The following is a 13092-nucleotide window of genomic DNA, read 5'->3' as shown; positions in this document are numbered from 1 at the left end:
CCACCTGGCAGGAGGAGTCCCTGTTACTCACCTTGGTCTTTCTGAGCTGGTGTGGATCAAGGACTGGAGTAACTGTCACCAGCTGAGCATCTGGCCCTGGATTTTCATGGACATATCTACACCACAGATATAGCTGATGTTACACAGTCCTTTAACATGCCTAGGTGGTTTTAAATGAGTTTTTCCAGGAGCTATTGGTAGCTTAGCCACAGCAGGAGGAAAGTCAGCATGAGCTGCAAATTTCCCCTGCAAGCAGCAAAGTGAATATTTGGGCCATATGCCAGCACTGCCCATCATGGCTAACAAGTACAATCTGTGAGACAAGCAAAGGAGCCCAAGGATGTCCCTGCTCCCCACCACCAGCAGCACCATCCTGCACAGCACACACATGCTCCCTGTCACACACTGTGGGAGCGCTCTCAAGCAAGGCAGCACCCCACACAGACCACAGGTCCACAGCTGCACCAAATGGACCAGGTAAAAGCTGGGACCTGCCCTGCCAAAACTCTCCATTCAGCTTTCTGCTAATATTGATTAACACTGTGACTGTGAGAAATTCCCTATTGGGATGGTTGAACACTTGCCATGCTGCCCTGGTTCATCTTTTTCCTGCTTACAAAAACTATAGCAATCAATGTTTGGCAACAGGAGTGAACAGATGTACAAAATACAGCTAGTTCCTGAATGAATAATGTCTGGGCAATTTTGGAGCAGCCTCACAGTCCACTGGCTTTCATATTTAGTAGTTAGTCTGTTCTCTGTATTTAATAGTGATCTGACTGGGAGTGGTTACCAGAAAAACACAACAGGACTCCAGGTTATTTCCTATGGCAATTAGCAAGTTCTTATCAGCATCTCTTTCTGTAAGAACTACAGTGAGATTAATTAGCAGCTGTATTGTCATTCAGAAATCCTGACTGGTAATTAGTCCAAAAAACAGAAGAACTGTCCCTTCTGAGAAAACTGTAACATTAACCAATTAAAATAATTCATTAAGCTTAAAAGGAAGTATGAACAACACAGAACAAGTCACCTATTTGCCAACTTAGAAAAATTCCCCTGTAAAGAGACAAGGACGAGAACTGCAATGGTGAAAAGAGCTCTGCATTCCTGAAAACACGAGTGGCATGGAGGCAGTCTGGGAGGGTGGGTAGCCAGCCTTTCCCACACTGTCCTGGCCTCAGGCCAGGCTCACTGCTGCCCCAAGCCCTTTCTCCAGCAGGCTGTCCCTCAGGCAGTGGGCCCCAGGAAGTATAAGAGGTTTTAATCAAATGATAGAAAATGAAGGAGAAGGAAAAAAAAAATGTTCTCAGGCAAAATGAGAAATGGAGTTGTAGTTTACTCTGCTGTACATGAAAATGTCTAGAGAGTTGTGGATAATAATCTAATTCATTTGAAGAAACCTAGTTTTCTTAACACATATTCTTTTTGCTGTACTTACTTGAAAGGAGACAGACTATATCAGGGGTCCTCAAACTTTTTAAACAAGGGGCCGGCACGCGGATGAAGTGGCAGGCAGTCATCTGCGGCTGCTTGGTTTTCCCCCCCTCCAACCTCCGGCAGGGGGTGGGTGGGGGGGTGGTGTTCTGTAAATACCGGGGGCCGGATTGAGGACCCTGGGGGGCCGTATCCGGCCCGTGGGCCGTAGTTTGAGGACCCCTGGACTATATTATGAAAGGAGAGGAGGGCAAGTCTCCTTCTGCAGCATTTAGTTCTGGCATTACCCTTTGTAATTCAATTTAATAGCTCTGCTTCCTTGCCTAACAGGAATGCATATATAAGACTATATTCAATAAAACATCCAGATGGCTCTGTTTCCTTTCAGAAGATGCCCTGTGATCTGATATTTCAGTTATTCTTCAGGTTTACCTCAGATGAAGACATTAGGCAGAGTTTATTGAATCTAGTCTTTAGCATTGAGAAGGAAACAAAAGAAATTATTGCCCTTCAGCTGCCACAAATTTCTCACTTAATAGTTGGTGACAAAGAACACACACTTTGCTTAAGGCCAGACGAAGCCTCCTATATGATTAGATATTAACAGTTATTAGATATTAACGAACCAAGTCTTCCCAGGAGACAAAATCAGTGATGGGCCTTACTTTTGTGACTCATTTCTATTCTGTAACCCTGTGCTCTCCACTACATGGGATCAAGCTGCCGCTTCAGCATTTTTTTGTGCCTGTAGGGAGCTGGGTTTTCTGACTTGTTTCCTCCCTGATCTCACCCTGCACAGCACAGTGCTCTGTCATCTACTGGTGCTCAGGCAAGTAGTAGACTGGACTAATTTTTCTCTTGCTATTTGATCCTGGCTATGATAATGACATCTACACATTTCTAATGTTTAGAGGAGGAGCACTGGTGACTAAACCCTCACATTTTCCCTAGGTCTAGGGTCTGCTTCTTTCCATACCAGATAATGCCTCACCCACTGTGTTTTCACATCTTTCATGCTTTATTTTGCAAGTACAAGTGCTTGTTTCCAATGAGATCTCACTTGTTTCCATGCTGCCCCATCCCTGGAAACATTCAAGGTCAGGTTGGATGGGGCTCTGAGCAACCTGATCTAGTTGAAAATGTCCCTGCCCAAGGCAGAGGGCTTGGACTAGATGACCTTTGAAGGTCCCTTCCAACCCAAACCATTTTATGATTCTATGATTCTATGAAATATAGAACCAAATGTTGTGGCTGGCCCATCAATGGGAGTGTAGGAAGTGGCATATAGGACCAGCCTGCAGGTACAGGTACCCAAAGATATGTCCCAAAGCTCTTTTCCCTGAGTATTATAAGAAACTCTGATACATCCAGTATTAAAGAAGTACCCATTATTATAAGAAACTACTTCCAATGCATTTGCATCATGCAGGTTGTTATCATACTCAGTCCACAAGAATAGTTAATTTTTGGCATTGGAAAATTGTCTTCTCTCACAGAAGAAAGCAGAAGTATTTCTCTTGGATTAGATGGAAAGATGCAGTAGCTGGAAATATCCTGGTATCAAATGAGGGAGTTCCCAAATTTTTAATGAGACATTTGTCTCAGCCTATAATGCTTTAAAAAATTGTTTACACACTGAATTAGCAAGGAAGTAGTATAACTCTGGCTATCTTTATTAATAATGAAACAATATTGTTCTCTGTTGTTGGACATATTCAAAAACCAGCTGGACATGCTCTAGGGCAACCTTCTGTACCTGACCCTGCTTGAGCAGGGGGGTGGGACTAGAGGATGTCCAGAGGTGCCAGCCAGCCTCCATGATTTTGTGATTCTTTTTTTCCTAGTGCTAAAGCTGCTACTGATTCCCCCCCCCCGAAATGAATAGATTTGAAAGGTGCATCTGTCATGTTTTTAATGAGCAATTCTCAATTTAATAGAAAACTTAAAAACAGACAAATAGTATTTTAAACTTAACATAGGGACTAGAAAGAAAACTGAGGCTTAAAATAGCAGGTTAAAGCAAAAAGACCTGAAATAAGCTTATTCATTCCTTAAAAAAACCCATCAGAATATTCTAACTGTAAGTCAAAGGAAACAGTAGAGTTCAGACACCTGAATCAGTGATTTCACCCTGTCCAATCTCTCTGTAAGGCCATCAATTTCTTTATCATTTTCCAGTTATCCAGGATACTTTGGCTACAATGACCACGTAAGAAACATCTTTATGTGAATCCTCTGTATGGTGAAAAGCAGAACTGTAGTAGCTGTAGTAACTGTAGTGAAACTTCATCTCCACTTGTTGCAAATAGATCCAAGCCCTGGAATAAATGCTGCATGGGATGAAATTTCTATGACGAGCTGTCTTGAAACAAGATTTTGTTGTGACCAGATGTCCACGGTAGTGATTTTTATAATGACAAATACGCAGGAAGAGGACAAAAATCGAAATTGCACTCTGTTGTTCTTGATGTCTGAAGGATATTTGCAAGGAAAAAAAAATCTTTTTGTGGGAATTAAATTAGAAAACACTGGCATGCATCATTAAATTTTAACACTCAACCCTAATAAAAAGGAAAATGCTAAAGGTAATCCAACAAATGATTGATGTAGGCCTGGTACACCTCAGTACTAATAAGGCAGCAAGATGACTGGTAAGCCTGAAATGCTCTCACAGTGCTACTTGAATTAACTTGCCAAGCCTAGTTGTTCTTGCAACTATGCCGAGTCTAGTAGCCGGAGTGTGGATGCTGCTGCCATGGGAAGAAGCAACACTGGCAGGTGCTCTGAGGACTTGTTTTGTGACCATTCCTCCTGTGCGGTGAGATGTCCTGTTTTCCTCTGAAGAGGGAGGTGGAAAGGGGGTAGCAGTGACAACCCTCTTCAGTTCAGAAAGCAAGATTTATTCATTCTTGACAATATTGCATTTTAGAGTAATCTACCTTTTCTGGTTACTGCAACTTGAATCTGAACCTGGAAAATTCATGATAGCTTTTTAGATCAATACAAACATGTCGTTTATGTAGTGACCAAAAAAGGGAGAGAGGACAAAATTAGGCATTTGAGCTGCAGAGCGAGGAACAATAAATATACTTTGGAGATGAAGCCTAATTTCACTACAAAATGATCCAACTGTTTGAGACTCCAACAAGAGATCACAAAATATGCCACAGCCTGCAATTATTCTTGTTTAAAAGCAAACAAAAATAGTTGGTGACAAAGAACACACATTTTGCTTCAGGCCAGACTAAGCCTCCTATATGATTAGATATTAACAGATAAAACATAGAAAAGAAATGCAATTACTCGCATGCAAAATTAGACAAAGATACATAGTGTCCACCTGACTCAAAGCATCGACTTTGGACTTTACTGAAGCTGCTCCAAGTCGTGTATCTCTGTAGCTGGGAGGAATTTGACCTGTGGAGTTGCAATCCTTGCTGACCAGCACTGATGGTGGTTTCTTACATCCTATGCTCCTGTGGGCCAGACACCCAGCTTCAGTGGTTGCATGGTTCAATGCAACTTGAGATTGATTTCCAGAGGAAAGTGTAGCGGTCTGCACCACATACATGTGCCTGTTTAGAGCTGCTTGTATGACTGCCTCCCTCTTCGACTCCTTGGCATCAACAAGTGTTACTGCTTATTTTACAGGGTGGGGACCCAGCACTGGTAGGGTGTGAGTCACAACGAGTACTCCCATCCCTTGTAAAACTTCAGAAAGGTCTCTACTTGCTGGCATCAGTAACATGGTCCTATGTCAACTGCTTGAAACGAAAACCACCAACCCTCATTTATTAAAACTGTTGACAATTTTGTAAGAGCAACACAGACTTACTGCTCAGGTTGATACTCAGATCTCAGCTGGAATGAAGGAAAGTCTTCCACAGGAAGATTTTTATCAAACAGCAATGAAGTATCACAGTGTGGGGGCAGAAAGCAGCAACAGCATTTCACAAACTGGTGAGAGACTGCGACTTAATAAACTACAGATGAAGTGGGAGAATCTGAGACTTGCATAGAAGATCTGGGGTTGCTTTAAATTAACTCTACCAGTTTTTTACAGCATATCTCTACACATTGGACAGATTTTTTTTTGTGACATGTCAGAGGAAGAAAGGAATAAATTTCCAGGTTGCACAGAAGTGGTTGGGTAGCTAGATTTTTACCCCCTTCTAGTTTCTGGAAAGTAGGTCAAAATCCTATCTAAAGACTTCTGGAAATAAATGTTTATCCTGTTTGGAAGGAATCTAAGTATCTGCTCATCCTCGATTTTATTAAGTAAAGCTTCAAATTAAAAACAGATTTAATTAAGGAGGCTTGGCAGCTGCTTAATTCAGAATCAGTCCAATAGAGAGAAGTAAACACCACGTGACAGCTTAAAGGGTGATTTCCATGTGCATCATCCTAGTTCCCACGACTATAGAATCCCATTGCTCACTTACTCAACTAAATATTGATGACATTTAATGGTAGAATTATTGAGATCAGGATGGTGTCAGTAACATTTTCTAGAGAATTGACTGAACAAGTTTCTAACTTACTGTAAGAGTTGGTCTAAAGAGAACAATATTGTCTCAACATTGCCAACAGAGACCTGGAGATGGAATGCGGTCCTCGTGGACACCAAGACCCTGGGAAAGAGAACTGCACGGTACGACGAGTACTATGCCGTTCCCTGCCACCTGGGATTGAATAAGGCCGCATAACAGCTGTCCAGAAGATGGATCAAAACCGTGGTCATAACAACGAACCAGAAAACAATACAAAAACACACCTCCTGGTCTGAAGCTACCCGCCTCTGGGGCAAGATAACCTGGCTCGAGAGGGCGGAGACTGGCGGCAGTCCATGGACCAGAGGAGGAGCAAGGTGTGTTGCTTGGCATAAAAAGATGCCTTCTTAGCAACTGAACTTTGGAGATCTTCCCCACCAAGGATCACGACGATCAGAAGGACCGGCGGGACGCTGCCTGGACCTGGGACCATAGGGATGCCTTGGACCCGTGGTGGTAGCTATAATCCTCTTTCCTTTTCTTTTTACTTTACCTTTTATTCACTTTCTGTCTTTCTACCTATTGCACGCCGCTTTACGGGCAAACAATAAAATTGTGCTGTTTAATTGAAGCATAACCCCTTGGCGTGGTTGCCTTGATTTTTGCGCTTCGAGATCATAGTTAACGAACCATCACAAGTCCACAAAATATAAATGAATAGCAAAGGAAAGAAAGCAAGCCCTGCTTTATGTATTGTTTAACCAAGGATCACTACTGATACCCATCTCCTTACTAGGTATGCTTGTGCAACACCAGCCCATGGAGGTGTATGCTGTAGGCAACAAGCTACCCAACAGCAGGGTTCCCATCAGCCGTTCCCGCCACCCTGGATGGACACAAGCACTCACTCCCTCCCCATCAATGCCATTCCCACACAAATTAAATTCAGAATAACCTATCTGCAGAGGAAGTAGATGGTGTGGTGTGATGTGATGATTCTGGCAGAAAGGGTGAAGGGACAATACCTCCTTTCTGAAGACTGAAGGGGAAATTCAAACAACCTGTGTGGTTTTCTAATGGAAGACTAGCATTGGCCCTAAATAGCACAGGTGAGCTCTGAGGATGAATTTTCCACATAAACATGCAGTTTACACATTTTAGAAATCCTGTCGACTTCTGAGATCTCAGTCCTCTGCCAATAGGCCAATCTAGGTGACTTGTCTCGGTCTCCACCAGACTGCCTTTCTTCCTTGTGGCTGCATCTCAGGTTCTGAGAGGTAAGAATACATGACCCTTTAAGGCAGATTAGATCATAATAGTCTATTATGGGGCTTTACTGGGGCCTTTTTTTTGGTGGTGTTTGTTTTAGATCAGACATTGTCGGAGATAACCTGGTGAGGCAAATGAGAACTCACATAAACAGCTAGGAGAGTCCTGAGGGCTCTGTACATTTTTGAGTTCAATTATTTTGTTTCAACATCATACCATATTGAAGCCATAAAAATAAATGCACTACAATGAGGGAATACTCCAGTATAGGAGTCGTGATTATGTATGGTAGCCCTCTCCATGGTATCTCATACCAGATGGAGTTGCTTGCACAATGGTGTGTGATCAACAAATGGTTGAGCAGTGGTTTAATTTTCAATTTTTTCCTCTTCCTTTCATAGCCCTAATGATGGGCATCCAAATTCTGTATATCTCTTATCAAGGGCGTGGAATAAAGTGACATGCCCCTACCCCAGCTTAATCTTGATGAAATGGTGTTGCTCTGAGCCTCCAATAAACTCTGGTAAGCATGAATTGCAGGTTTTACTGGGATGTAACCTTAACTCTCAGTTGTATGGACCACACATAAACGCCACCGTCAATTTCTTCACTGTGGTTGTTGATTACTTTTTTATAATTATTTTTTATGTTTTCAGAAACATGTTCCAGACACATCTGAATCTCAAAGCCCTCCAACTCCAAGCCTTCAGGTTCGGTAAAGATGCTATTGTTTTTCTGACTGGTGCCAAGGCCATTAGAACTTGTATGAGTTGTCAATAGCTAGCAGGAGAACATAAGCACCAGCTCAGTAGCCAGGTAAATAAGCAAAGGCCTGCTCTGCTGATCTCATTGCTCTTTTTTCATGTTTCAGCCCTTTGCCACTCTGAAGTCTGTGCCCATTTAGGGGAAGCTGCCATGGGGTTTCCTTTCTGCTGCACCCAGAGGAGTGAAGATATCCAGCAGTGGCCTCCAATGCAAGCAACTGCACACTGGCCTTGCCACTGCACACAGAAGAGCATTACCAGTGGGGTGGAGGACAGCAGGCAGAAGATTGGTTTTACCTGTGGTCGCCCTCCACAAATTACTTAATACAGTGTCAGTTTCCACCTAAAACCCTGGGAAACTGCACAGTCTCCTAAAAGGCACTCTCAGGTAGGGCTTGCTTAGCTCCAAGTCTGGGTGTGAAGAGATTTTTGTTAGGGGCATACCTGCAGCAACAGCATACATACACAAGCAGTCTCATACCTATCCCATCCTCCTGCTGGCAAGCATGCTAAAACCTTCCCCTTGTCAGGGGCACTGGTGCAGAGCTCACCCTGCTCTACTGTGAACATAAAGATGCATGCTGAATATGCATTTCTTAAACTGAGAGCATCCTTTAAGCTGCTGGGAAACAATGCAGATGTTGTAAGAACATGAGTGGTTAGGTTTTAGTGAATTGTTGAAATAAAGGCAAAATGGCTTTTTTCCTCTGTTTTGTAACATGTGATGTCCCGGCACTGCTGTCAGGTCCCCGCTGCCAAACACTGCTGAGTTCTGGAATTCACCCAGTCCCTTTTTGGCTTCTGAAATGCTTTGTGCAAGCACCTAGGCTCCACTAAGGAGGACTGCGAGTTGCATGAGCAGTAAAGGTATGAAGAAAAGGACAGCAATGCTTTGAAAAGACTGAAAAGTCAATAATGAAATCCATTAGGGGAGCATCAAAATGTCTGTTTCCAATAGGCCTTTGTTTTTATTTTGGTGAGGGTTTGAAGTGTGCTTGGACTTCCAAAGGAAAGTTGGGATCCTCCAGAATAAACTTCTAAGCTCAGGCAGTTTATGGTTTTCCATCACTGCTTTCCTGATACAGCTGCAGCGGATTGCAAAGCATTTCACAGATGCCAAGCCCCTGTGATTCAACCCTTTTGCCTGACAGTACACAGACAAATACATTCATTTTCAATAAAGGTCATAAGTTAAAGGGAAGCAGGAGAGCTATAAAATGAAAATGTACACTATCTGAAACACTGTGGTAGAAACAATGTAGAGCAGATACTGATAATGCAATGTAAACGTTGGATGCAAGCCCACGAACAAAGCTGGAAAAGCAGCATTTCAGTTAGCACAACTGTCCTGGTTTCAGTGATGAATGAATTCCTTGATTTGCTTTGCTTTGCTTGCTTTTGCTTTCCCTATTAAATTGCTCTTATCTCAACCCTCGAGGTTTACATTCCTTTCCAATCCTTCTTCCCATCCCTCTGGGTGGGGGGGAGTAAGCAAGCAGCTGCCTGGTGCTTGGTTGCCGGCCGGGGTTAAACCACAACAACAACTCTGAAAGAAGAACTGGAAAAGTTTCTATGGGAAAGAGTTTTAAGCTTGTCAGCCTCTGTTTTGCCCCACTGACTTGAAATTGTAGCAGCAGGGTTTCTTGCTGAGAAAGGACATCTTTCATCTCCATGCTGCCAGGGACAGTGAAAGGCATCTGTCATGGTTGAACTCCAGCCAGCAACTAAGCCCCGTGAAGCCACTCGCTCACTCCCCCCAGGTGGGATGGGAAGAGAATCAGAAGAGTAAAATTGAGAAACCATGTGGGTTGAGATAAAGATAGTTTAATAAGGAAAGCAAAAGCTGTGCGTGCAAGCAAAGCAAAGCAAGGAATTCATTCACTGCTGCCCATCGGCAGGCAAGTGTTCAGCCGTCACCAGGAAAGCAGGGCTCCATCACATGTAACAGTGGTGTGGGAAGACCAACGCCATCACTCCAAACATCCCTCCTTCCTTCTTCTTCCCCCAGCTTTATATGCTGAGCGTGATGCCATATGGTGTGGAATAGCCCTTTGGTCAGTCGGGGTCAGCTGTCCCAGCTGTGTCCCCTCCTGACTTCTTGTGCACCCCCAGCCTACTTGCTGGTAGGGCGACGTGAGGAGCAGAGAAGGCCTTGACACTGTGTAAGCACAGCTGAGCAGTAACTAAAACAACCCTGTGTTATCAACACTGTTTCCAGTACAAATCCAAAACGTAGCCCTATACCAGCTACTGTGAAGAAATTTAGCTCTACCCCAGTCAAAGCCAGTCCAGCATCACACATATTTTTTTCCATGGATGTTTTGAGCAGTGAGGCAAATCAGAAGAGAAGGTGTAGCAAGGACCTTTGTGAAAGTAAGGGTGAAATGATGCGGGATATTAGGTAGTGAGCTGGAAATGGGCTTGCAGGCCACTCTGCAGAGCCAGACCTGCTTTCACTTGTTGCTGCTTTGTGCTGGAGGGGCATTTCCCTGGGGAAATGTCACATGTATGCATGTACGGCCTTGCTTTTCTTATTCGACTTTCCCAGGAGTAGCCCACAGATGACAGCTGAAAGCCCCTGGTGGAGGTCCTGGTTAACAGCCCCAATTTTGATTGGGAATGCTCACTTGTCAAGATTAGAGTTTATTTAAAGTTTGTTCTAAAAGTTCTTTGCTGCTTAAGGGTTAGGCACTATGATGTGAGTATTTGGACTCAGTTGCAAAACCTCAGTGTAGAATCTTAACTGTCCTTGGTTTGTAGAAAAATATTGGTAAATTTTCAATTTTATCTCTCCAAATGAATGGCAATTGTGTCTGCTGTGTTTCAGTTGGGATTAGTGACACTGCTTTCATCCAAAATAAAACTGAAATAGCTTCAGTCTGTGGGTGCTTAAATGATTGCCCAATTTCAGTAGTGTCACTTATTGTTCATATTTTGGATGAAAACAGCGCCTTCCCTTTGAAGAGGAAATTAAAATTCTAACTGCTCAGCAGTGGTAGTTTGTGACCAAGGAATGATCTGGCAAGGAGGGCAAGAAGGCCCACCTGCAGAAGCTGTTAAACTGGATGGAAGCAGGGATACCAGAGACAGCAGGACTCCCTGCAAAGGAGTGAAGTTTCCCTTGGTGATGAGATAAGGAAGAGCTGAAGCATTGTCTTGTAGCCATCTTGAAATGGGAGTGCTCAGGGGCCAAGCTCAGAGGCTGCCTTTGGGCAGCAGAGCTGGGTGGGGGGATGGTTCCAGTGCCAGGCTGAGGTGCCCCATGCAACTGCTCACTGGATTGGTGCTGGTGCAAAAGGATATAAGGCATCAGCTTGTGATGCATCTTTGCAGACTCCTTGTAGAACTGCTTATGGTGGTAGGATCCTGCCCAATGTAGTGTTCTTACATATATATATATATAAGTACAAACGTATGTTTAATTCTTCTCAAAGGGTACAATAAAAATTCCCCAACACTCTCTTCTTATTTTTGCACATTTCTGCCTCTGAATTTGTGGTAAAGGTTCAAATGTCCATGAGATTCAAAGTGGTATTTGAGTTCATGTGTACATCTGCTGAACCTTCCTTTATTTCTGCTTTCAGAATTAGCATTTGTGTATGTGTGCAAAGGTCAAGTAATAAGTATCTAACAATTAATGTAAGAATTTGAATGAATGCATGCCTGCTTGCATACAAATATGTGTGCCTTGCATCAGTTTCACATACATTTTTAGAGGCAAGAGTTTAAAAACCAGTACTGGAAAGAAAACCTTTAAGTAGGCAGAAGTGGCTAGAGGCTGGAGACAACTTGATTTAATGAATATAAAGAACTACAGAACTGTCATGAAACAACATCTATGGTACCAAAGTTGACTTGCATAATGGTGAGTGATAGTAAAATTACTATGGGTGGTTCAGTAGGTAATGGATTTCAAGTTCTGAATGCTGTGTCAGTCATGGAATATATTATTACATGGTCAAAGGGGGTTGATAGGAACAGTGATTAAATCTTGGGACCCTTGAAGCAAATTCAGTATTAGAGATGCAAAGTGCCAAGTCTGTCAATGAGTGTTATGCTAATCTCTCACTGATTTTTGTGGCAGTTCCCCTTTCAGGGTCATGGCAAATGCAATCTTCACATAGGCTGGTCTTCTTGAGTTACCATATGATCAGCTTCACCTAGTACTTCATAAAAGTAAAATTGCTGCAAGGGGTGATTTTAAGTACTCTTCAAGAGAGCAATCTGAGAAAATAAAGACATCTGTAAAGGAGAAAAAGAGTACACTGAAAACCATAGGAAATGTCTCTTTTGCCAGTCAGTATTGTCTTGTCTATAGAGGCTATCCATACTATTCTTAAATATATATGGAAATATTTTAACTAGGTTGACTTAGTGCATACCAATCAGCAGAATCATGCTGACTTACACCAGTGAGTGACCTAGCCCACAAATCACAGTTTTACTGAAGATTTGAACAGAAAGGCTACCAATCACTAATCAACCATTTTCAGCCATCAACTGAGTAATTAAAGCAAATTTCATCATACAAATTTCATCATGTCATGAAAAAAATTTAACATTGGCAACCCCTGTTTTTCTGTCTGAAACCTAGAAATTTACAAAATGTAAACTTAAGTAAGAGACTCATTCGCGCTAGGCTAAGTATTAGAATTACTTCCTCTGGCTTGCATCCAGTTGAAATGCTTTAGGGTACAACCAGGAAGAATGATGATCACCAACTTTTTAAAGAAATTTCATCTTTCTAATTACTTTTGGCAATTGACACCAATTAGCCTTCAGCAATGGATGGCCAAGATAAGATTTTAAAGCTAATTAGAGAGGAAGATGCACTTACAAATGTGTCAAATTTAAATCTAGAGATGTGCTGACAGAATATTATTAAAGGAGCTGATGTGTTGATATGGAAATAGGGAAATGAGGGCTCCAATTAAAGTGGAAACACTGAAGAAATAAATGTGTGGTATTATTATTTTGTATAATTTAAAAATGTGTTGTATCCATATTCCACTTTAGAATTTCATAATGATTCACACTGATAATTTATCTAAAGTGGTAGCTCTTGAGCAATACTGGGTAGATCTTAGAGATTTAAAGGTTGTTTAAATCAGAAGATCTAGAACAGTTTGGAT

General features: G+C 42.4%; 1 protein-coding gene across 1 annotated transcript in view; it reads right to left on the bottom strand.

The window, feature by feature from the left end:
- LOC129782587 (microtubule-associated protein 1B-like) overlaps positions 1-13092 on the bottom strand; it is a 95413-nt gene that overhangs the window by 23640 nt on the left and 58681 nt on the right. The gene's annotated exons all lie outside the window — the stretch shown is intronic.

This window comes from Falco peregrinus, chromosome W (genome assembly GCF_023634155.1).
Source record: "Falco peregrinus isolate bFalPer1 chromosome W, bFalPer1.pri, whole genome shotgun sequence".
NCBI lineage: Eukaryota > Metazoa > Chordata > Aves > Falconiformes > Falconidae > Falco > Falco peregrinus.
The sequence above is the reverse complement of the archived record's forward strand: the minus strand, read 5'-3'. Positions and strand labels throughout refer to the sequence as shown.